At 38.9% G+C, this 26,785-nt stretch overlaps 1 protein-coding gene and 1 long non-coding RNA gene across 10 annotated transcripts in view; one reads left to right on the forward strand and one right to left on the reverse strand.

The window, feature by feature from the left end:
• FAR2 (fatty acyl-CoA reductase 2) overlaps positions 1–26,785 on the reverse strand; it is a 132,040-nt gene that overhangs the window by 45,881 nt on the left and 59,374 nt on the right. For 2 of the 8 annotated variants that reach the window (XM_072798479.1, XM_072798477.1), the window contains one exon: positions 5,985–6,044. The exons of the other annotated variants lie outside the window; for them this stretch is intronic. The gene's annotated coding sequence lies outside the window, so the exon portion shown is untranslated. The remainder of the gene's footprint in view (positions 1–5,984; positions 6,045–26,785) is intronic. 8 annotated transcript variants of the gene reach the window in all.
• On the forward strand, positions 90–20,111 carry LOC140617309 (uncharacterized). 2 transcript variants are annotated; one of them, XR_012017543.1, is made up of 3 exons: positions 90–1,012; positions 11,087–11,189; positions 18,143–20,111. It is a non-coding gene; the product is annotated as an uncharacterized lncRNA (long non-coding RNA). The 2 variants fall into 2 exon arrangements; XR_012017544.1 differs by lacking the exon at positions 18,143–20,111 and adding an exon at positions 13,503–13,681.

A 26,785-nucleotide genomic window follows, 5' to 3' on the forward strand; every position in this document is an offset into this window, starting at 1 on the left:
ACGGCTGGGAGTGGACCCGTAACCTGTGAAAACAAAGCTTAGAACAGCCATTACATTCTTTTAAGAATTATGATGTAACCAGCATTTCAGCTGCAGTTTTCTTTAGAGAAAATCCGGGAGCAAATACCTTCTGGTTTCACTTAAACTAACGGGCCCTGGCCTACCCAGTCATTGCTGAAAAAATACATTTTCTCTTCCTTGAGCTGAAAAGGGGTCTAGTGTCCGCCTTGCCCTACGTGTTCCTCTTAGGGTTGAAACACTGCAGAAGACAAAGGGCAGAGAAGGTTGGCCGAGCGAGGCCAGGGACTGGAGGCTTTGTTAAGCCCCCAAATAGGGCCCAGGGAACACAGGGCTCTGGCCACTTAAGGCCATTGCCTGGAGCACTGAGAGACAAGAGACCTGGGGGTGGGAAGAAGCCAGATGTGGGCCTGGGGCCTGGGCCTCTCAGGGGAGGCACCACCTGCTCTTGGGAGGCCACGTGAAGTGTTATCTCTGTAAGTCTGGTTTTACAACTGTCCATTGAGAGCAGCAGCCAAGAACTTTGAAGGGAACAGTGCTGCGGTGTGAGTGTGGACTTCCTCTCTGTCCCTGTCACTGCCACCGGCAGCAGGTTCCCAGTGAGCTGCTGGGTGGTGGTGGGGTGATCCTACAGAACCCAACTCTGGCCCTGACATCAGAGCTCAGGAAGAAGAAGAAAACAAGTAGGAGAGTCAGCACCCTTCCTCGTCAATGGCAGTCAGGACTACCCTACCAAGAACTCCTTAAGGAACTCCTACTCGTCGTAATTTATAAATTGTACATAGCATCATAATTTATACTGTAAGGATCTTGAGGTTGTTCTTCGGCAGAACTCTTTGCCTTTGGAGGATTCATACACTCATGAATTTACTCAAGAAATAATTTTGAGTACCTGCCATGCCAGACTCTGTGCTAAACGAAGATAAACAGATGGCTGAGGCAAACAGATCCTCACACTCCCTTCTAGTAGAAGAGGCCAGCAATACAAAAATAGGTAAATATGTAGACAAGACAATTACAGACTGTTACAAATGCAAATAAAATAAGGACCAATGAGAGAAATCACATCCAAGCATCACGGCTATTCACTTTAGGATAGTTGGATTTCAAATCACTTTAGTTATATTCACTGAGTTACTACTTAAACCTCTTTTATTGGGGCACCTGGGTGGCTCAGACTGTTTAGCATCTGGCTCTTGGTTTCGGCTTGGGTCATGATCTTAGGGTTGTGAGATTGAGCCCCATGTCAGGTTCTGTGCTCAGCAGGAAGTCTGCCTGAAGATTGTTCCTCCCTCCCCCTCCCATGCTTTCTCTCTCTCTAAAATAAATAAATAAATCTAAAAAAAAAAAAAAAAAAAGAACCCTTTTATTGAGGGTGGATGTGAAAAACAGTATTTTGAAGAACACATCTGGATCTTGTGGAAAATGGCAATTAATCATAATGTTACTCATATTACAATCTATCCAATCATTTTCTCAAGTTTTTATCACTTGGGAAAAGTACTGAAGAGTCTTGCCTTGCCTGCCTGGAAGCTCAGAAAAGTGCTGTCACCAAGTTTGGAAGGCAGGATGACATCCTAGTTTAGCACACAGGGTCTAAGCAAGACTATCTGAAATCAAATCCTAGTTCTGCCACTTATTAGCTCTGTGACCTTGGGCAAATTATTAATCTCTCTGTCTTGTAGCTTGATTGTAGGTAAATGGGGATAACAAAAGTGTCCATGTAATAATGTTGAGCCAAGGATTATATGAGTCAATATATTACAAAAACTTTTAGTAATCAAAAAAGTATTCTATCGGCACAAAAATAGACACGTAGATCAAGAGAACTGACTAGAGAGCCCAGGAATAAACCATGCTTATATGGAAAATTAATCTACAATAAAGGAGGCAAGATTATACAATGGAAAAAGTCTATTGATTAAATGATGCTTGGAAAACTGGACAGCTACATGCAAAAGAATGAAACTGGACCACCTTCTTACACCATATACAAAAATAAACTCAAAATAGGACTAAAGACCTAAATGTGAGACCTGAATCCATAAACTCCTAGAAGAAAACACTGGCAGTAATTTCTTTGGCATTGGCCATAGAAACATTTTTCTAGATGTGTCTCCTCAGACAAGGGAAACAAAAGCAAATATAGACTATTGGGACCACACCAAAATAAAAAGCTATTACACACCAAAAGAAACCATCAATACAAAATGACAAGGCAGCCTATGAATGGGAGAAGATATTTGCAAATGATGTATCCAATAAGGGATTGATATCCAAAATATATAGAGAACTCATACAAGTCAACATCAAAACCCCCTAAATACTCTGATTAAAAATGGGCTGAGGACAGGAATGGACATTTTTCTAAAGAAGACATATAAATGGCTAACAGACAGATGAAAAGATGCTCAACATCACTCATCATCAGGGAAATGCAAATCAAAACCATAATGAGTTATCACCTTAGAACTTGTCAGAATGGGAAGAATCAAAAAGACAAGAAATAACAAGTGTTGGTGAGGATGTGGAGAAAATGGAACTCTTGTACACTGTTGGTGGGAATGCAATTTGGTGCAGCCACTGTGGAAAACAGTATAAAGAATTCTTAAAAAAAAAAAAAAATAGAATTACCAATGGTCCAGTAATTCCACTATTAGGTATATACCTAAAGAAAACAAAAAACCCACACTTATTTGAAAAGATATCTGTACCTCTATGTTTACTGAAGCATATTTGCAATAGCTAAGATATAAAAATTACTTAAATGTCCCTCAATAGGTGAATGGATGAAGAAGATGTGGCATACATAATATACAATGGAATATTACTTCGTAAAAAGAATGAAATCTTGCAATTTGCAACAATATGGATGGACCCAGAAGATTAACGCTAAGTGAAATAAGTCAGAGAAAGACAAATACTATAGTATTTCATTCTCTGGTGAAATTTAAGAAACAAAGCAAACAAAGGAAAAAGAGACAAATAAGCAGATTCTTAAATACAGAGAACAAAGTGATGGTTGCCAGAGGGCAGGTGGGTAGGGGGATGGGTGAAATAGATAAAGGAGATTGAGAGTACATTTATCATCATGAGCTCTAAGCAATATAAAAATTGTTGAATTATATATTGTACATCTGAAACTAATATAACACTCTGTTAATTATACATCAATTAAAAAAGAAAACTCTTAGAGATATTACCTATAGTATATATTCAGTAAGTATTAGTTATTAATATAGTCACTGGTTATACATTTTTTTCCTCTTAATAGTTCCTGTTTTTTCCTTTTGACATTTATTTTAAGTGCTCTATCTTATGCATTTTATATACCTTCTTTTGGAAATAGGAGATGATTTACAACTCAATCAGTCATCAAGCCAAGTAAACTGTTTTCCCCAAATGCAACTCTACTTGATGATAAACCTTGCCAGTTCCTTTATGTATGAAAATGTTTCAGCACCATACTCCTTTACTATATTTGGTCTAAATGAGCATGGCTGGAAGGAAAACATAGAAGAGGAACTGAGTTTGGATAGAGTTATCTCCAACCTCCTTTGTTCTAAAGAGATCAGATGCTTGTTTTGCACTCTTATATGCTTTAGTGTTGTCATATTTTCTAGAAATGTGAATATCCTTTTAAGAAATTTTGATCCCAGACGCAGTTTTGTAACCTGTGACAAAAATTTTTTAGGAAGCAGGTAGTATATTTCTAATGAGTTCATTTCTTGATAGGACAAAGGAAGACTTGATGTGTCCCCAAATAATAGAATTTTCCTGCTCTGTCTGGAGTCCAAATACTTCTCAAACACACCAAAACCACGGCAGAGTACACTGAGTTCTCTGACAGGAAAACAAAACAAATCAGTATTTCGTGGCACTCATTACCCAATTTTCAAGAGCAGGTGGCAGAGGAGTGTGGCCAAGACTCCAATCAAGGCAAGTGACTCTGAAAAATGTCCAAGAATTCCTCATCCTCAGATCAAAGCTGTATCAGAGATGATTTTCTACTTCTTGCCCCACTCTCAATATATGGCATAGTTCCTGGCCTGAGAAACTCTTATATAAAATTTGACTCTCTGAATTCTGTTCCATATATTAAACTTGCAAAGTCTCGGAATTACTAATCCTGAATATAATTCATTAAAATAATTATTTTAAAAATTAATTTACATTCAGTAATGGATGATAGGCAACTGTAGAAGGAGGAATATGTTTAGGACCAGCTGACCAGTCATGGTTTGCCTTTCATATCTTTTGATTGCCAGCGCAGAGAGCAAAGGAACATTTCCTGTTCCTCATGCTCATGATATGGCTTGTAGGAAGCCTAAGCCACTTTGACAATTTTCAGAATCATCCTGTGTAACGTAGGGTATATGATGCTTGAATGAAAAATGAGGGGGCCTCTGAAAGTCAGCCAGGGTATTTTTATTGAATGTCTACTATGTGCCAGAAACTATCTAGGTACTGGGAATAGTAGTGAATAGGCTGTAGGCAGCTTAGAGTCTTCCTTTCTATTCTGGAGCCTTTTTTCTCCTTAAGATCATTTCTCATGGTCATGAGTAGAAATAGCTAGTTTTTACTCTCCTTTTGGTAGTAAAATGAGGCTGTTCTCATCTCTAGAGAACAGATGTCAAAATACTGAATCATGATTGTTGTGCCAAGCTATATACATTTTTTTGCACGTTTCAGCATATGGAAATAATTCTTTGAGTGGTTCTTCCGGAAAATAAAAAATTAAGATTCAGATACTTAAGGGAGACTAGTTTATCCAAATTTCTTGATAGTCTTTAGAGAAAAGCATTTTACAAAAAGAAACAAGGTGCTTCCCCCTCCCTCCCCCAGGAATCTTACTTAACCAAGGTTTCTTGGTCTTGGCACTATTAATGTTTTGGGATGGATAAATCTTGGTGGGGGCAGGGGGAGCAGTTGTCTGGTACAATGTAAAGTGTTTAGCATATAGCTGCATCCCAGGCCTCTACTCACTAGATGGTAATAACATCCTTCTTCCCCAGCCAGGCATGACAACCCAAAATGTGTCTAAGATTTGTCAAATGTGATCTCAGGAAAAACTGAGAATCGTTGTTCTTGGACCTTCTTCAATGCTCATTTTATAATAGCATACCACATTCAAAGTCAATATTCAAGGCTTAAATTTCTGCTTGTGAAACTAAATACAAAGAGGATTTTACCTCTATTAAATTGTTCATAGCTACATACATCTACCCAAGCAAATGACATGTGTGGCAAATCCTGATTATACTCAAAGTGGAGATGAAGGAAAACTTCTTCAGATAAAGATGTTATACTTTTTTTCAAACCAACTTTCTTTTGGTCTCTGTGCTTTAAGTTAGACTAGGAACTCCACCTTCCATACAGAATAAGCTTTTCAATTTCACCCAATTATGGGCAAGCTTAGGAAAGAATGGTAATTGGAACAGCGTGAGATCAGTTGAGGAAAACCATCAGTCTTGGTTGCTGAATATAAATAATACTATGGATAAATTGAGCCAATATCATCTCTATGTAATTCTGTGCCTTCTTTGAAGATTCAAAGATCCTGTGTGCGTTAAGAGATAAATGAGGTAGGCAAATGGAGTGTTGGTTGGCAATGGACACGGTAATATGGGCCGATCTATTGAAGAAAATTGATGCTATTTTGTAAAATTCAGCAAATGAAAGTTGTTCTGCTTCATCAAAACTGAACGGTTGAAATTATCCCAATATGTGTGTTGAATTAATTGCATAAATGCATTTACAAAATATTATTCAATGAATAAAAGGAGACCACATAAGTTTGTGAAAATATCATAATGTCCATTACGAATACCTCTGGGAAAGATTGGCAGGTGAGTGAAATAAATGACAGTAGCTGTTTAACCGTGTGATAGGATTCAAAGGAAAGAGTCTCATTTCATATCTATAATTTCTTTCCATGATTTAAAAGGTAGTTTAATAATACATACTTTAAAAAAGTAGTTCTCAGAAAGTAACGGCAGGCAGTATTTTTATACTTTCTTCTTTTGCTGTGGACACAAAAAGGTACAAAGAAATTTGCAAAAACAAACCTCCTTAGTTTAAAATGTACTTAAATTATTTTTTAAAGTGTGGCTCAACTGACATTACACGCTGTTATGGACTGAATTATGTCCCCTACAAACACATATATTGAAACCCTACCCCCTACTGTGATGGTATTTGGATATAAGGCCTTTGGGTTACAAGAGGTCATCAGGGTAGGGCCCTAACCTGACAGGACCTGTGCCATAATGATAGTAAGAAGAGATACCAGAGAGCAGTCTCTCAAAGAGGCACCATGGAAAGGCTGTGTGAGTCCAGAGAGAGAAAGCAGTTATTTACTATGTGAAGAGGAGAGTTCCCACCAGAAACTGAACTTGCTGGCCCATGAATCATGGACTTGTAGCCTCCAAAACTGTAAGAAAATAAATGTCTGTTAAAGCCACCCAGTCTATAGTATTTTATCATAGCAGCTTGAGTAGGCCAATGCACACACAGACACACATGAACAGAGACATGAACATTTCCAAATGAGTAAAATAACTTGACAATAGTTCCTATCACTCTCAGTTCTGGAGCAAACCTGTATCATTTTCCCATCTGGCTTTAGGAACTCAAAATTAATCACATTAACACAGTCTTCCTAGTTTCCTTCTGCTTAGCTCATTAGTAAGTCTTCAAAGAACCCTCCAAATTTAACAAGAATTAAAAAGGAGTGCCCCCCCCCCCAAAAAAAAGGAGTGGCCCCTGGGTGGCTCAGTTGGTTGAGCATCCAACTCTTGGTTTCAGCTCAGGTCATGATCTCAGGGTGGTGAGATGGAGCCTGTGTTGGGTTCAGTGCTCAGTGGGGAGTCTGCTTGAGACTCTCTCTCCTTCTGCCCCACCTCCCCACTCATACACTCTTTCAAATAAATACATAAGTCTTAAAAAAATGAAAAAGAAAATAATATGACCTAAACTCATTATTTCATCATAATTGATTAAATAGGTGTGTGGACTGCCTACTATGTGCAACACACTGTGTTAGATGTGACTAATTAATACGTAAACATTTTCTCTAAATAATAAGGCATTACGAAAACACATGGTATCATAATTATTGATTACAGGTAAGTCAAACAACAGGCAGCATATGAAGATTCTAAAATGGTATCAAGAGAGTCACAATCAAATGAAAATCTTGATGCTTCCTATTTTATCTTGATGAATTATAAATTGGGTCGGGTTATAAATAAAAGGATGCTTGATCTATTAACACAATGACCAAAGGAACCCAACTGAATAGATAATAAGCTAACCTACTTTTTCATGCTCTGCTTAGAACTAAAGACTATTTTTTTAAAAAAGATGACAGGACATAGAATATCTATGTACCTACCCATCTATCTGTAGACAGAGGGAGAAAGAGAGACAGAGACAGGAAGGAGAAAGGAGGGAGGGAAAGGGAAAGAGAGAGGGTGGGGGAGAGACTGGGACAGGGAGAGAGAGGGAAGAGCAAAGAAAGAGGGAGAGGGAGGGGAGAAGAAGATGGGGAGAGAAACGGAGGATGATAGATTTAAGAAATTAAATGCAGATGTCAGAGGAAGTCTTTAAAAAGGCGTTCTTAAAAAATTGACTCATGAGATTATGGAGGCTTGGTCAATCCAAAATCTGCAGGTTAGAGATTCAAGGAAAAGCTGCAGTTTAAGGTAAAAGGCAGAATTCTTTCTTGGGGGAGGTCAGTCTTTGTTCCATTAAAGCCTTCAATTAATTGGATGAGGCCCACTCACATTATGGAGGATAATCTGCTTTACCCAAAGTCCTTGATGTCCATGCTAATCTCATTCAAAGAACACCTTAACGGAAACATCCAGAATAATGTTTAACTGGTATCCAGCACTGTAGCCTAACGAAGTTGACATATAAAAATAAACATCATAAGTCCACTCTTGTCAACTTTATACTCACAGAAATCCAAATAAACTCATACTTCTGTCCAACATTATACAACTATTTCGCATACAATTAAAACACACTTTCCCCAGAAGAGAATGCAAAGTCTTTGGGTAATGTTTACTCCTCTTCTTAATATCCCATAACTTAAATACTATGACATAAAGTTGAAAGTATTTAAATACTATGATATAAAATCAATACATGTTATGTTACATGATAAGAGGATCAGATGGTAAGGAAAACAAACATATTTGTTTTATACACACAATGTATTCATAATAAAACAAGAAAATATAGTCATGACAATTACAATCCTCATTTCTATAATTAGTCACATGGCTGCAGCTGGTGTTTATAAATATCTTCTTCCACTGTCTCCTCAGCAAGCACATCAGCTGGCTATGATTCTTTACCTGGTAGGATAAAGGGCCTGCGCCATCAGTAGTCCTCCCTGCACTGGGTTATTTCAGCTTTCCATTAACCTTAATCACAGGGCACAGTACTACTAAGAGATACTCTGAGAGATCTCCTGTATTTCAGACCTACTCTTCTTTTCTTCCCTTGTGAAGTAGCAATGGAATTTCCCCTTTGTAGTCAGGATCAGTCACCCCAGCCCACCTGGAGGCTCTCCTCTTTGCCTGTTGATTCAGAGGCATGAGGAGTCCAAAGTGGCCTGGCAGCCATCTAAACTTCCAGTTCAATGGAATCATAGTTACATTTCCTAGTGGAACCATTCTTTCCTTGGGAACTAAGCTCTCTAGGCCAGCAGAACATAGGGTGATGGAGAGAGGGAGAAAATTTTTGCTAGTGTGCCACTAGGATAATAGTGAGTGGTGACACTCTCATATCCACCCCAAAACTCCTGGACTCCATATCTTGGATATGGGAGAAAATAGCACCATCTATTGGATGCTGATTCAGAGCACGTACAGCCTTCTGGAGAACCTTGGCCCAGTCCTTCAAGGTAGTGCCACCTGGCTGGCACTATAAATGAGTCTTCTAAAGGCCATTCCACCATTCTATCAAACCAGCTGCTTTGGGGTGGTAGAGAACATGGTAAGACCAGTGAATTTTATGAGCATGAGCCCCTTGCCACATTTCATTTGCTTTGAAGTGAGTTCCTTGATCAGAAGCAATGCTGTGTGGAATACCATGATGGTGTATAGGCATTCGATAAGTACACTCATGGTAGTTGTGGTAGAAGCATTACATGCAGGGAAAGCAAATCCACATCTTCTATTTCAGTAAGAACAAAACACTGGCCCATGATGGAAGTAGTCCAATGTAATCAATCCATCTCTAGGTAGCTAGCTTATCACCCTGAGAACTCCGTGTTGGTTTCTGCTGCAGGCAAATCGGGCACTCACCAGTGTGTTTGTAGAGAAGTTGGTTCTGGTGAGCCAGTCTGTGCTGCTGAGCCCATGCATAACCTTTATCCCTGCCACTATGATCACTTGATTTATGAGCTACTGGGGCATAACAGAGGTAGTTGGATATTACAGAATAGGTCATCTTATCCATTTGATTATTAAAATCTTCCTTTGCTATGGTCACTCTTTGGTAAATATTCATGAGGTACACAAGTATCTTCATATTTTTGTCCATTCCATATGCCTCTTCCCCAGTCTCTCCTGTCATAAATTTTCCAATCATGTTTTTTTCAAAGGCCCTGACCACCCAGGCAAAATATTGGTCACAGGCTATAAATTAGTACACAGTTGCAAATCTGGCCATTTCTCCTTGCAAGTAAAGTGAATAGCCAGGTGCACTGCTTGACATTCTGTTCACTGAGTGTCACTTGACATTCTATTCCCATTGTCCTTCAGGGGATGTCCCAAAGAGAAGCAGTTGTTCACTTTGTGTGGTAACTATATATCATCTCTTCTTCTTCCACCAATTGTTTATAGGGATTTCCTCACGAGGTCATGGATGTAAGCTGAGAGAGAAAAAGTAGCGTAGTCCTAGTGGGGACCACAGGCATTTGGGCCACTTCTTCATGTAAATTACTTGTGTCTTTAGGGCTTTCTTGGGCCTGATCAGATACATACAATTTCTATTTGATGATGAAGTGCTGGTGTGCATGCCCAACTCTATGGTTTGGTTGGGGAGTAAGATAAGATCCAGTTCATGATGGGCAGCTCAAGTTGCATGATAGTTTGGTGGCCCATGGTTAGGTGTTCAGTCTCTATGAAGGCCCAATAGCAAGTCTAAAGCTGTTTCTTAAGAGGAGTATAGTTACCTACCCATAAAGGATGGCAAGACTGTACTCTCAAATCCTGAGAGTCTGTGGTGTGATTCACCAATAGAGTCCTGCAGAAGGCACCAAACAGCACCTCTCTCTGCTAGGGACACTTGAAGCACCAATGGATCTGCTGGATTATATGGCTTAAGTGGCAGGACAGTTTGCACTGCAACTGGGCCTATTGCAGAGCCTTATCTTGTTCTGGGCCCCACACAAAACTGGTAGCTTTTTGGGTTACTCACTAAATGGGCCAGCACAGCACACCCAAATGAAGACTATGTTACCTCCAAAATTCAAAGAGGCCCACTAGGCATTGTGCCTCTTTTTTGGTTGTAAGATGAACCAGATGCAGCAACTTACCCCCTGTCTAAGAAAGGATATCTCAATGTGCCCTACAACACTGGACCCCTAAACTCTCACTGAGATAGAAGGTTCCTGAAATTTATTTACCACCCTCTGGGAAACAGATAGCTTACAAATAAGTCTACAGCAGTTGCTACTTCTTGCTCACTAGGTCCAATCATCATAATGCCATCAATGAATGTAATCATCAAAATTACATCTTATGGAAGGGCAAGGTGATTGAGATTCTTGGAAATTGAATTATGGCCCAGAACTGCAGAGCTAATAGATCCCTGAGGTAGGACAGTGAAGGCGTCTTGCTGGCCTTGCTAGCTAAAAGCGAGCTGCTTCTGGTAGTCTTTATCAACAGGGATGAAGAAAAAGGCATTTGCCAGATTAGCCACATATCAGGCACCAGATGTGTCAATTTTCTCAAGCAATGAAACCACATCTGGTATAGCAGAGTCACCACCGTGTTAAGCTTATGACAATCCACCATCATTCTACAAAAGCCATCTGTCTTCTGTACAGGCCAAATAGGCAAGTCAAATGGGAATGCGGTGAGAATCACCACCTCTGCATCTTTCAAGTCTTTGATGGTGGCACTCGGCTCTACAGTCCCTCCAGGAATGAGGTATTTCTTTTTGTCTACTATTTTTCTAGGTAGAGGTAGTTCTGTGGCTTTCACTTGGCCATTCTTACTCCACAAGTCAGGGAACCAATGTGGGAATTCTCCCAGTTGTTAAACATATTTTATATATATAATAAATTATAATATTTAATATATATCTAACAATATATATTTAATATATAAATATATAAAATATAATATTTATAAACTATATATATATTTTTCTTTTTTTTGAGAGAGAGAGAGCGAGCATGTGAGCAGGGTGGGAGGGAGGGGCAGTGGGAAATGGAGAGAAAGAATCTTAAGCAGGCTCCATGTCCAGCATGGAGCCCAATGCAGAGCTCCATCTCACCACCCTGAGATCATAATCTAAGCTGAAATCGAGTTGGAGGCTTAACTGACTGAGCCACCCACGTGTTCCTCAATTATGCCTTTCTGAACTGAGCAAATAACCACAGAATGAGTTCAGACATCTACTGAGCCCATTGCAAGATGGTTCTAACCTAAAACCCCATTGATCACCTGACCTCCATAAGCTCCTATTTTGACCAAAAGACCAGAGTGACATTTTATTTTGGGTTCCCTAGAATTAGTGTCAATTCAGAGCCAAAGTCCAGTAAGCCCAGTGTCCTTGAAAGCTCATTTCCTTTTTCTCCAATGTACAGTTACCCTGATTAAAGATTGCATGTCCCTTTGGGGATAGCTGGAGAAAGATTAACAGAATAAATTTTTAGCAAGATTCAGAGGTTCTGTTTCAAGGGGACCTGGCTTCCTCTTCATTGTGGCTCATATCTGGGGATTGATCAAGGGGTCATAACTCTGTTTTTATGATTCAAGTTAAAAATTTTGTTCAGTTGACCTTGGACTTTTCTGCTCATACAGATCAAGGAAGAATTTAGTAGGCTTCCTATATATTTCACTTCTAGGAACACCATGATCAACCAGTCAATGCCCTAGTTCTCTACAAGTCAGACTATTCTGATTTGTTCTTCATTCTGCTGTCCATTATGGAACCATGACCACTTTGACTTTGGCAATTAAGGGTCATCATTTGGCTTCTGCTGTACCAGGATCCCCACTCCATTTAGGTCTCCTAATTTAATGACAGCAGTTCCCACTATAAATTCTGGCCTGCAGAGAAGAATGATCACTGAGCTCTTCAAGGATGCTGGGGCTCCCCTCACAAATTTACTTCTGTAGTCTGGCCAAATTGACACATAAAATGAACCAACACAATAATTATATTTTCCTCTAACACATTCACCATATGCAGGACTTCTCTCACAAATTTTAAAGAACAAAATCCTTGCTATATGGCTCAGTTGCTGAACATAAAATACATATTGAGAGGAAGGAAGTTTTAGTTATTTGGAATTATTTCTCTTGTCTGGTTTTCCACCAAAGTATTCATTATCAGTAAACTCTTTTATCTCTAAATGGACTCAGCTTAAGTAACAACAATGAAAAATTATGTGAGGTGTAATTTAGGTACAGTGAGAAGAATACTGGTGTAGGTGTTAGCCACAGAGCACATTTTATTTCTCGGTTTTCTAATGGTCATGTAACTTTCAATTTTGAATTTTGACAGTTCTAGGACTCAATTTCCCCTGCTGTTAAATAATATTCTATCTGAGAGCAGTTTTAATAATCAAATAAAGTGATAAGCAAGAGAGATTATTATGCCAAGTGTCATCTGATCAGAACAGAATGATGTTTCTCTTGTTCTGGATGTTACATGCTATACTATTAATACTACTTAATAGTCCAAATACCTCTTGTTTATTTATTAATAGATATTGAGGATACCTCTTGTCACCCAAATTAGATAGTAAAATGCTTGACACAGATGTATTTTATACTGTATTATTCTTTACATGCTAACTAGCGCAGTACTGTGCAATGAAAAGTGTCTTAATAAATATTAAGTCAATAAATGAATGATTCAGAACTGAAAGACTGATTCCTTTAATCAGTGAATAAAAAGTCAGGGGGTGGTTCACAAAGCCCTGTGGGTATTTGAATCATCTAAAATTGTCCTATAACCATACTCCATTTTCTGAAATTCTGATTTAGAAAGTCTGAGGTAGGGCCCAAGTAGAAGCACTTTAATGACTAGTCCATGACTTCACACCTAAGTTGGAAGAGAGATTTAGGTATAAGGAATTTAACTGAGTGTGGTCTGACGCCAGATCATGTTTTGTACCTTAGCCTATATCTTTAATGTAAGCCTAGGTTGTCCCTGTGATTCATTTTTTTTTCTTAAAACAATACAAAAAAATAATCTGCTTACTTGCGAGTTCTCATTTCTAATAATAGTAGGATGTGGCGAACACAGGATGCTGCAGAAAGTAGCTGCAGTCCAGCCAGAGCCTTTGTCTGAACTTCATCTCTGACCTCCCATTTGTGCTAAGATTGAAAGACTTTCTGCGTGTTTACTACCAGCGTTGGAGTTCACAGCTGTTACCCATAATAACACATGTGTTGAAAGAGGTGGAACGGGGACACATCTTTTCAAATAAATAACTAAAGCTTTAAAATATTATTATTTTTTCCTCTGTTTGCTGCTTCAACCAAAAGTTGAAACAAATAGCCTCTTAAAAGATTTTTAAAAATACAGTTCAAATATATGCACAGAGAGTAGAATAGTATACTGATGACTAATAAACATATTGCATTACCCCAGCATGAGAAAAGTTACATATCAAGGTGTCCTAATTTCTTCTAATAAGATACAGTCTGCACTCATATGGGTTGAAAGACTTATTCAGACACTCAAGTAGACTCAAGAAATGAAGTTTGAGATTTCTATTTCCCAGTCCATACAACCGTATCTCAATCTGTTATTCAATCAGGGAAACTACATGGAAACAAAATAGTTGGGATGTGTAAAAGCCTTTTTTTTCTTAAAGATTTTATTTATTTATTCATGAGAAACAGAGAGAGAGAGATAGGCAGAGACATAGGCAGAGGGAGAAGCAGGCTCCCTGCTGAGCAGGGAGCCCAATGTGGAACTCAGTCCAAGGACCCTGAGATCATGACCTGAGCCAAAGGCAGACACTTAACTGACTGTGCCCCTCAGGAGCCCCAAAAGGAAGTTAATTTAATGTCAAAAAATCAATAAATTCACCAAAAAGACAACTTGATTCATAGAATAACACTGAGAAATTGCTATAAAACCACAGTCCAAATTATTGTTTGCACCAAAATGTCATAATGGTATATATGGTTCTTTAACAGATACCACTGTTTCTGTGGTTAACAGGATATGCCACTGTCAATGATTAAATGCAGTATTTATTGACTGTACCTATCCAAAGAAAAGTCACAGCACTAGTCACCTCATGTAGGGAGATTTCAGGAGCTTAGCCATTGCCACATACCAACTAACCATTCTTGAACCACATGGGAAATTATATTTTCTAAAAAGGTTAATTAATTAAATATAAATCAATAGTGCAAAAAATAAATAAATAGTGCTCACTTCAGCAGCCCATATACTGTATATAAATCAATATGGTGAATTGGAAATCCTTATTTTCTAATGGAATTTACTGATCATAACCTGTGCCAATAAGTTGACAGTCTCTCAGGAAATACCTAAATAAATATGAACATACTATTTGGAAATATGCAGTTAGGCCTTTATGAAGGATTAATTCTGAATTAAGGCTAATGCTTTTCTTTACAATTCTCTGCGTAGGTTCTTAATCCATGCCAGAAGCACAGCAAGTACAAACAGCGCCTATTCTTCTCTGATGATGTACAATGACTACTAAAAATCCATAAAATTTGTAATCATTTGTCTTGAAAAGAAAGTTCCTTATAGACCTGAAAAAAAAATTACTTCATGTCCATATTAAACTGTGGGTAGCAGCTACACAGTATCAGAAGAAAAATAACAGGTTTTGTACAGCAAAGTGCAAGCTATCAGAAAGACCCAATCTATCGAAGTTGTGTTTGGGACAGCTTCCTAGGCTTAATTGTTTAATATCACTTTCATGGAGAAAAAGAAGCACTCTGCTCTCTCCTCTAATTATCATGTTATTTAAATGGATACAGACTTCATTTTACACTCTTTGGCAATGGTTATTAATGTGCCCTAGCCAATCACATCACCTGTGTTTCATGTGTTTTTCATAGTTTTAGTGGTATATTAAATCCACTCTCTGTTCATTTTACTGTGACCAGGGATAGAATATCTTTCATATTCTTAAGGCTGCTGTTCATAGTCTGACCTCTGCTGCCTATCTCAGAATTTATCGGCCAATGCAACGTATTAGCAATTACCTGTTTCATACCTAGAGCAAACACCATGCTTACTTATCAATAAAAAATGAATTTTGATTCCATTTCCATTTATACATACCCCACCCCAAGCTATGTGAAAGATGTAGGGCTAAGGAGAAGGAAGGTATGAGAATTCCCAAGTCTGAATTTTTGTCTGCCTTCTAAGGGCCTGCCTCCACCTACCACATTCTATCTTAAATATCTGTGTACACGAGTTTTCTGCTGACAAGAATAGAAGTTCTTTTCAAGGGCAAAGACTGTAGTTATCGTTTTGTGCTTCAGATCTTATAACTGAATGAATAAGTTCCGCCAGACCCTGTCTTCAGCTGCACTTGTGTTCATCATTGATCTCACATCATAAACCAAGCTCTTCGAGGGCAGGAATAGTAGATTCACTTTTTAGCCCTACTGCCTGAGAAATTCTGCGTGGCCAATCAATGTTATGTAAGTGACCGAATAAATGAACAAATGGATGGATAAATGGATGTGTGGGGATGCAGTGCACACTAGTAATGGCTGGATGCTAAGCCATGTCTCTTGTCTTGAAATCCTTGTCCTCGAGGACTCTGTCATACAAAAGGCAAGAAACTGTGCCTGTCATGTGGATGTGTATGGTCTCCAAAAGGCTGTGTGAACCAACTGGCTTGGAATATATTTCTGTGAAATCATTTGAATAACTTTAACATTTTTAAAGTTCAAATTTGGTACCACTTCACATGGATGCTAATAAGAAGTTACTTTGAGTCATCTTTCCTGCTCATTGAACAGTGCTTTAAAATTCCATTTAATGTGTTCATTCACATTTCCTTTCCAGAATTCTGCATTTGGAGGGGGAGAGATGGTGACCAAAATAGTCATTTGTGACTTTGCCTATCATTATAAATTCTGTGATCAATCGCTTGGTTATTTTTAGTTCAACCAGATTTTAGGAGTTCTGGCGAAAAAAAGGAACATACGGGAATATCTAAATTACATAGCAAGTAGTAGGCAAGGTGACACCTCTTATTTTCATAATAGCTCCTTGATCTAAGTTGGGAAATTCATCCATTTATTCACTTATTCATTCATTCAACTGCTGGTTACGTATATACTATGTTGCAGGCATCGTGGTAGATGCTGGAGATACAGTGAGGAACAAGACACCTACCTGTTCAGGATAAGGTGCCTTGTCTCTCATCACATGAGAATTCTTGTCATAGAACCTCTAATACCTGCAATAGCTTTAAGCTCATTTGTCTCCCCAGATACATCCTAAACTCAGGATGAATTTAGAGACCTATTAAGACTTAGGAGTTTCTTTTGGGCTTGGACAGTTCCCAGGAGTGAAATGAATGGGATGAACAATTTCAGATTCTCCTAACAAATTCACAGGCAATTTGTCTACAACTGATATGCCTTTCCAACTGACGTAATTCCTCAGGAAGAACAAGCTGACTTCCTCCACATTCACCCAGTTCTGATCCAAACTCCAGCACCGACATCAAGAAAAACGTATCAGATAGAAGTGGTTTCAAACACCTACAGAGACTGTACTTCTATTTAATGAGCATGTGGTACATGATCACACCGTGATGATGCTTTTCATGGGTGCAACTAAGAGACTGACTATAAAAATGGGCAATGGCCAGATCATGTATAACAACAGAGCTTGTTCTCATTTGGTTAGTCTTCATTTATTTCCACATAACCATTACACTCATTTTACAGATAAGAGAATTTATAGAGATTCACTTTGAATGGAGCCATCCAAGTGGGAGAGCAAGGTTTTGAGCCTGATCTAATTCCAAAGTTATTCTATTAACCTTTATTCAAAGGTAGAAGAGATAAAGCAGCTTTTCCTCTGCTGTCCTCTGCTAAACTTTATTTGTATTTTTGGAGTACTTTTATCTTTTCTCAAAAGAAAGTGATCCAGGTATATAAGGAATATTAGTCTACCGGCCTGGTAGTTCAATAGAAAAGTTCAATTCAGAAGCACTATTAAGAGTGTAAGGAGGTATTAAGGTTGTCATGGTGACCCTGAGTCCGATTTCTTTACAATGATTTGAATATATGAACAGGTCTAGAGCCCAGTAGGTGGAGAGACATGAGTTGTTTGTGGAGAAAAAGTCTTGTGACTCTTGTGTTGTCACTGATCCATGGGACCACGTAGCTGCCCACCTCTGCACATCTTACTGAATTAAGGCAATTCCTGAAGGTGAGCTTCTGTTTAACTTTAGAAGCATTTAAAAATAACATGCGAGGACACCTGGGTGGCTCAGCGGCTGAGCATCTGCCTTTGGCTCAGGGTGTGATCCTGGGGTCCTGGGATCGAGTCCCACATTGGGCTCCCTGCAGAGAGCCTGCTTCTTCCTCTGCCTGTGTCTCTGCCTCCCTCTGTGCGTCTTTCATGAATAAATAAATAAAATCTTAAAAAAAAATAAAAATAACATGCTAGCTCTAGAATGCATACTTTTAGCAGGTGTATAGTCGCTAATTTAGAGTACTGGGTAATCTTACTAGTATAATGGTGTTCAGAGGGCAGGAAGGACAGTTGATTAACGATAATATAATTTTAAGGAAAAGAAGCTTTTATTTTACTCACTACCTTTTGTCATTTTAAGCTGCCTAGTTCTAATGGAGTAAAGGTGCCAAGGTTAATGTCTCAAACTCACACAGACTCTCCTCTCCAGTGCACAGGAATCTTTAAGTTTTGTGTCAAAATCTGCGTGAATCCTTTTGTGCAACATGAAATGCTCTGCATTGCATCGGAGGCACAAAGCTATCCAGAAGCAAGTCCATGCTGAGCATTCGGACTTGCAGTCCAAGAACAGAAACAGAGGCTGCCCCCGACATTGGCCATGTTCCGCTGTCACCGAGGACACCGACTGAAGCGATTCTCTGTAGACTGGAGAGGAAGGGGAGTTTCCTCCCCACTCCGGACATACGCCTGGGGGCATCTGTCACACCCATCCACTGTTCACTCAGGAATCAACCACTCCCTGGGGCGGCTAAGGGACCTTGGCAGGAATGAAAAGCAGGAAGGACAGACAGCATGCCACACAAGCCCTGCTGCTGGAATTTGCAACAAGAAAAAGAAGACTCTTTGCTTTTCATTTCAAATGTTGACACAGGAAGGAAAGAAATGCTTTTACAATTCATACCTTTTTTTTTAAGTGACTCAGAATATAGCATTAAAGGAAATACCGGGAATATTATCAGGTTGCAGTGAAGGCTGCTAAAACATGAAATACGAAAATAAAAAAATAAGGAGATTGAGCTGGAGAGGCAAGAGGAGGGAGGGGGAGAACATTTTTTTTTTCTTTTTCTCTGAAGAGAAGGAAAAAAAAACTGAGTAGTATATACCTACAAATAACCATAATTGTGCAGATTACCTAGGTAAAATAAATCTAAAATTTACAGAAATTTCTCCATCAGGTTCTTGAGTATGTATTTTTAGATTTCTGTCAAAAAAGGTAAAAGTCACAGGAAGACTAGAGGAAGAAAAAAAAGAGAAGCGGGGAAATGCATTTTAGCCAATGTTTACACACATACGTAAACATCACACATATGTGTACACATACATACACTTTATAAATGTAATACATACAAAACTTCATCTTCCTTTAGTACAAATTCAAAATGGCATTTTCAGAACTAGCTTCATTCAATGAAGTCCCTAGCACTTTAGAGAAAGTCATGTTTATCTGTGAATAAATGACATAATGCAGTGACCCTTTCCAACTATATAGGCTCATCAAAAAACCATAACTGGGGACGCCTGGGTGGTTCAGCAGTTGAGTATCTGCCTTAGGCTCAGGTCGTGATCCTGGGGTCCTGGGATCAAGTCCCGCATCAGGTTCCCCACAAGGAGCCTGCTTCTCCCTCTGCCTGCGTCTCTGCCTCTCTCTCTGTGTCTCTCATGAATAAATAAATAAAATCTTAAAAAAAACATACCTGGAATTGGTGTTGGCCTAGATGTTCTTAGAAGCCTTTTTGCCTTTTTAACAGATATAGTGTCTTCTCAATAAAAGCTTACAAAGAGAAAAAAAATAATGCCAATAAATTACACCTAGAGAGCTGTAATTCAGAGGAAAGAGAAAGGCAGGAATACTTCCTAGGAAGATCACAATTTTTTTTTTCCAGGAAAGTATGGGCAAGTTTAGTCATGACAACCATCACCTCTCACCCACTCTATGAAAGACAGAGAGAGGAGGAGGAGGAGGAAGGGAGAAGAAAGGAGGACGAAGAGGAAGAATTCTAGAGGGCAGAGAGAAGGCCTGAATATGATGGTGAGAGAAGGAACGTGAACCAAAAAATCTGTGCTGTGCATTATGAAGCAAGAACAATTAAGTGAAATCAAAAAACAAAAATTCCTGGGGCACCTGGTGGCTCAGTGGTTGAGTGCCTGCCTTTGGCTCAGGGCGTGATCCCGGGGTCCTGGGATGGAGTCCCACGTTGGGCTCCCTGCTTCTCTCTCTGCTTATGTCTCTCATGAATAAATAAATAAAATCTTAAAAAATATATATGTATGTATTGATATACAAAAATTGATACATAAAATAGATACATATAAAATATATAAACATAAAAATAAAAATATATTTCTTTCTCTTTTTTTCTTTTTTATTCATAGAGACACACAGAGAGAGAGAGAGAGAGAGAGAGAGAGAGAGGCAGAGACACAGGCAGAGGGAGAGGCAGGCTCCATGCAGGGAGCCTGATGTGGGACTTGATCCTGGGACTCCAAGACCATACCCTGGGCCGAAGGCAGTGCTAAACTGCTGAGCCACCCAGGCTACCCTAAAAATAAAAATATAAATAAATATGGAGTTGATTCATCTAGTGGTGGCATGCTGAGTAGACAATCTAGTCAATTAATGCTTGTCTTCTTGATACCAAGGGCAAGTCTCTGATAGCTCTTAGGAAATGCAAAAGGGCTTCTTGCCCTTTCTAAGGCTGGTTTTTCAGCCACTACTTTGATTATGTGGCTACTTCATTCACTTCCAATAACACTCTTATTTGTTTATATTTCTATGGTAAGCAGAATTCTAAGACGGCACCCCCCCACCTCTATGACCACCTCCTGCATACCGTATAATCCTCTCCCCTTGGGAATGGGCAGGATTTGTAATCTGCTTCTAATCAATAGATTCAGCAAAGATGATGGGCTTTCACTCTCTTTTCACTCTCACGATTATGTTACTTCATATGGCAAAGGTGAAAAGATTTTATAGATGTAATTACGGTGCTAATCCACTGAAAAGAGAGATCATCCCTGGTGGACTTTCTGATCAGTGATCCCTTTATAAGAGTGACTGTCTTTTTGCTTTGAAGAGACAAGCTTCCTTGAATTCTAAAACTGCATGGAAATTGTGAGATAATAATTATGTGTTGTTTTAAGTCGGTAAATTGTGGGTAATTTGTTACACAATGGAAGACTAATCCAGTTGCCCTTGCCTGTTTCTGTTGCTTTCGGTCAAAGAATTCGGATTGTTAAAATGCTGGATCTCTTTAAAAATTCCTTGGCTGGGGGATCCCTGGGTGGCGCAGCGGTTTGGCGCCTGCCTTTGGCCCAGGGCACGATCCTGGAGATCCAGGATCGAATCCCACGTCGGGCTCCGGGTGCATGGAGCCTGCTTCTCCCTCTGCCTGTGTCTCAGCCTCTCTCCTCTCTCTGTGTGACTATCATAAATAAATAAAAATTTTAAAAAAATTCCTTGGCTGATGTCTGCGAAGCATATTTTAATCAATAAATGACAAAACCACTTATATTTCTCTTGGGATTAAATGTCACAAAACATACTGTCTTCTCTGTGCCTGCAGTTCAGCGTGAGTCAAACAGTCCTTCTTCACTCACGATGACCAGCTAAACCAGCTTTATCAAACTTTTTTTTGTCTCAGGATCTCTTTATACTCCTAAATGTGACTGAGTATGCCAAAGACCTTGTAAGTGGTTATATCCACCAATATTTAGCATATATGAATATGAAACATCAAAAAATATTTACTTATCATTTAAAACAATGGTAACAACCTAGTAAATGCTAACAGAAATAATGTATTTTTTGAAAAGTGATTCCATTTTCCATAATGAGAAAGTATACATTGAGAGGATTGGCACTGTTTTACATTTTTGCAAACCTCTTTAATATATGCCTTAGCAACTAGATTTTCATATCTCTCTCTGTATCCATCTGTTGCTATTGTTTTGGTCGAATCTATAAAGAAAATCTGGCCTTACACAGATATATAGTTGGAAAAGGGAAGAGTACTTTAAAATTCTTTCCAAATAATTGTGGATTTTCTTTATATCATACCCCAAATTTGGCAAACTGTAGTTTCTTAAAGTTTAGTAGTACGATGTGGAATTTAAAACTCTATGAGCATTCCAGACTGTTACTTTAAGACCCATTGGTCTAGCTCACTATTTAGATGGATCATTTACTTACATGCATAATTTTATAATATCATTCATTGGTTGCTTGGAAATTAATGATTCACTGAGTTCTGCAGATGTTCCAAAATGTTGACAAACTTCATTATGTAATGAAGTTATATATAAAAAATCATATTTGTTAATATCATCACCGATCTCATTAGCGAAGTCTGTAAGTCTTGGGAAGCTGTCAAGCTCATGGCGACTGACACGTCTTCCAAAACTCTAATCTTTACTTGAAAGCTCAAAGTCTGTCATTGTCAAAAATATTGTCAGTTATTTACATAAGTGACCAGTCCACTTAGTTTATTTTGAGGACATGTCTGCCAAAGACCCAAATCTGAAAAACCATAGTTTGTCCAGGAGTCTTTCTTACAGATAAAATGATATTTTGTGAAAAAAATCAGCTAGTACAGTTCTCAACCCAATCACACAGGTGCTTTTCTTTGAGACAGCCAGCCTTCTTTGGTAGGCAGAAGTTCTTTATACATACTTTTCATGTCATCACATGAAATATTAAAGATATGTAGGGACGCCTGTGTGGCTCAGCGGTTGAGTACCTCCCTTTGGCCTGAGGTGTGATCCTGGAGTCTCAGGATCGAGTCCCACGTTAGGCTCCCTGCATGGAGCCTGCTTCTCCCTCTGCCTATGTCTCTACCTCCTTCTCCCTCTCTGTGTCTCTCATGAATAAATAAATAAATAAATTTAAAAATAAATAAAGATATGTAAGCAAGAATTGAAATACAATTATTTTAACTGCTGAGTTCAAGGATATTCTGAAATGAAACTGGTGATTTTTTTAAGCGTGGAGAACCTGATGATCAAGAATGCAATGACTATTAGTACAGGTGGGGGTCACTGCCTTGAATCGTACTGTTTTACCCCTCATCACTTTTGTACCTTTAGTGAAAACATCAACAGAGTAAAAAGGGCAGATAACATCTTAACATTTTTATGAAAGTAGCTTTGATCCTGTGGATTCCTGAAAGTATCTTGGATACTACACAGATCTGCGGACCCCGCTTTTTTAAATTCTTTTTTTTTTTTTTTTTTTTTAAGTAAGGCTCCATGATTAGTGTGAAGTCCAATGTGGGGCTTGAACTCACAACCCTGAGATCATGACCTGAGCTGAGATCAAGAGTCAGATGCCTAACCAACAGAGCCACCCAGACATCCCACCTAATCTCACTTTGAGAACCACTGATCTAAACTATTATGTGAGGCCCTATTCTAACCATTTTTACACTTAGCTCAAGGTGGATTTAATGATACATTTCAGTTTGGGTTTAGAACTCTTTAGGTATTTTCAAGTGGAAAGGAATTGCTGGTACTGTTCACGAGCACAGAAGTCCTTTAACTTATTACATAAACGTATTAAAACAAGACAGGAAAAAAAAGTGTCTTTATATTTTAGATTGGGCTAGTAATTAGTAAGGGTTAGAAATATATTCTGATCATGATCAACCTAATGAGCTTTAACTAAACTAGTTAAAGGATGACAACGTATCAGCAGTTTAACATGGTTGATATTCTGTGATTCCATTTCTCCTATTTCAAAAGCGTGGGCATTTTTGATTTGTTGTTCTCCAAACCATGAACTAAGGCACCAAGTTACCAAAGCATCCAGCATTCCTTTTTTTTCTTAGCTGTGTCCTGGTTCCCTCTCTTTGGTTCAGGGTGTAATTCAGTACTTCAAAAGGTTAAGGGAAATTCTTTCTGAACATTTAAGGCTTTAATAAAAAGCACATCTGCTCTACCAGCCATGTCTCTCAATAGTCTGATTGAGTCCACAAAAGAAGATTTCCTGTTTTTTAACTCAACCTAGAATTCACTAGAATTATTGGAAAAGGAACATGATATTGACTAGCAGCGCTTTATTTCTTGATAAAAATATAACTCTCGTCTCATTTGCTCCCATCACCTATCACATTTTTTTTTCTCAGAGCTGGGTGTAGCACCTCATATAAACAATGCTTTGTGCATTGTAGATGCCCAATAATGCCAATGGAACTGACTGGTATGTGGGCCACGGTGAAGCAGGAAATGTAATGTGTGGTGACAGGTTCTGGTATGGCTTCTAGGTTTATTCTAAGAGAAAACCAATCACTAATAAATGTATATTGGTTACAGACTTATCACACCTGGACTCCACAGTGTGCCTCTTATTTGACCACATACTTCAAGACTTTTTTTTTTTTTTTTTTTACTTCAAGACTTATTATAGGAGTGGCTCAGTAATTTTCTATTTGCAGGTGAATGACTTATGGAAAAATACGGAGAGGTGCGCAAAGGGGCGTTTCCACCACACACAAAGCTGCTAATGTTGCATTCCCAGCATGCACCACAGTGAAAATATGATGAGATTTTTGAACTTGCACTTAAAAAAATTCCAACTACTGTTTATTCTGTCGTCCTGACTCAAGATTTTTATTTTCATTCTAGTCTATTAATCTTACCCAGCTTCTTTATGAATATCTTTCCTACTGCCCAAATACTATAAAACATTGATAGAGAGAAGCCCCCAAAAGAGAAGAGAAATGCAAATGCAATCCAAATAGACTTCACAAATTAACTTGAAAGGAGGAGAGACATATATTAATTTGGTATAAATATCGTTAAGTTCATGCAGGTACGTGGCAGGTGAGGAGGAAAAGAAGGAAGATGATGAATTGTGCAATTTATCCATTTGAGGAGAAATTGACAGAGTTCCTATCTTAAGGCTTCTATTTTCTTTGGAAATGGGAAAGGAAGTCAAGTGCTGAAAACAGCATGGGAAATTATGGGGTAGAGGGCTTGAGGAGGACAGGGAAGGAGCGAAGGAGCCATTGTGAGCACTGTAAGAAGAAGATGACAAGGGCAGGCAGAAGTATTGCTGAGCAAGATTGAGGGTCTCGCCTAAATTGGAGACAGTGACATCAGTCTGCACACGTGCAATTTTCTGCAGCTGTGCTTGGTGGTGCATGAATTGGTGCCGTGAGGCTGGACACTGGAGTCTTTCCAGGATTTGGATTCTGGAGGTGAAGTATGGAAGGTGGTAGAAAATGGAGTGGATGATTTAAGAAAATAGTTTAGGAAAATGATTAAAAATTGTAGAGTCTAGGCCACTTAGGAGTGAAAATAAAACCAAGGTAGAGAATAGGACTGACAGATTGGGAGAAAATGGAGGGGGGTGGTGTTTAAAGGAGTAGAGAATTCATGGAGGTCAAAGAAGTAGTGTAGTGATGAGAACACTGAAGGCTTCAACTTTTCAAAGACAGGTTATTTTCAAGATCTCAAAAGAGATGCTAGAATTCAGGATTCCAGAGTTGAAGCAGCTGTGAGTGACAAGGTCCATGATGTGGCCATGGGAATAGCTGTCAATGAGGAGTTAACCCAAAGAACATTGGAAATGAATAGGTCAAAGAACATTGCGGGGGATGAGTATATTTTTTGGGTCATCCACATTGATGTACTAGAATCTGGAGTGAAGAGGGACACGGGGACTCTGATGCCAAAGCTATGATAAAGTATGGAGAAATAACCATGATGTTGACAGATGGCAGAGATACTGGGTGGAACAATAATCGGATGGCATGGCCTACAAAAAGATGTCTGAAGATACAATGCTTACGCTGTAAGAGGATGCTGAACACCCTCCTGATCTTAGGAAAGAAAATAAACTATTGAGATTGTTCCTAATGGGATATTCAAATTTCAGTTACAGCAAGAAAGTAAAAGATGAAGACAGCTTCCATGAACATGCTGGAAAGAGTAGGAGGGAAGACTGTAGTAAGAAGAAAAAAAAAAACAAGAGAAGGGAAGAAAGCACAAAGGAGTGTAGATACCAGAATGTGGGAGAGGACAGATGACTAGAGACGTCTACAATTTGGTATTAGCCAAGGTGGAAAGGATGGGACCAGCCTGAAGCTGCTTCATGGTCAGTGTAGATGTCGAGAGTGCTGGAAGCTTGAGGACATGCACAGGCTGAGTCCTTTGCTCTACTGTTCAAGGAGAAAGTAAGAGACAGTCTTTAAAGAAATCTTAGCCTAAACTGCAAACAGTTAGATCAACCCCAAGGCTCTTGCTTATCCTTCCTTCTTTTATTTATTTTTTATTTTTTTTCCTTCCTTCTTTAAAAAAAGAGATTGTATTTGTTTGGCAAGTAGAGAGAGAGAGAAAGAGAAAGAGAGAACGCGCGAGTGAGCGAATGCAAGCAGGGAGAGCAGCAGGTAGAGGGAGAGGGAGAAGCAGACTTCCCGCTGAGCAGGGAGCCCATGTGGGGCTCAAGTCCTGGACCCTTGGATCATGACTTGCGCTGAAGGCAGACACTTAACTGACTGAGCCACCCAGGTACCCCAAAACTATCTTTCCTTTAAGCTTTGGAATTACCTCTCTTAAATTACTCTCTTCTGTCTAGACCTTACTCCTGAGCTTCAGACCATGGTATGCAAATGCTTACCTGACATTTCCACTTGTATATTATAAAGGCACCTTCATCTTATGATCTTTTCCCTAAAAAACTAGTTCTCATTCAAATTTTTCTTGTATTCTTGAATGAAATCACTGTCCATTCTTTCATACAAGCCTATAAGCCCACAATCACCTTTGGCACTTCCTTCCCTCTCGGCTCCATATCTGCCCATCACCTCCTGACAGTCACTTCCTGAATTCATCTAATTGCCTACCTCGACCACCTGACTTAAGCCACCACATCTTGTCTAGACTGTTGTGTTTACTAATAAGTTTTCTGCATTCATTCTCATCCACATCAATTCCCAACTCCAAACTCTTTGCAATACTGCAGCCAGTTCTCATTTCAAAATGAAAATCCAATAGTCTGAAATACCCCTTAATGCCTTATGTCTTCCCTTTGCTCCTAGGATAAGGCTGAAATCTCCCAGCTGATTTCCAAGGTTTG

The sequence above is a fragment of the Canis lupus genome, chromosome 25 (assembly GCF_048164855.1).
Source record: "Canis lupus baileyi chromosome 25, mCanLup2.hap1, whole genome shotgun sequence".
NCBI classification, from domain to species: Eukaryota; Metazoa; Chordata; class Mammalia; order Carnivora; family Canidae; genus Canis; species Canis lupus.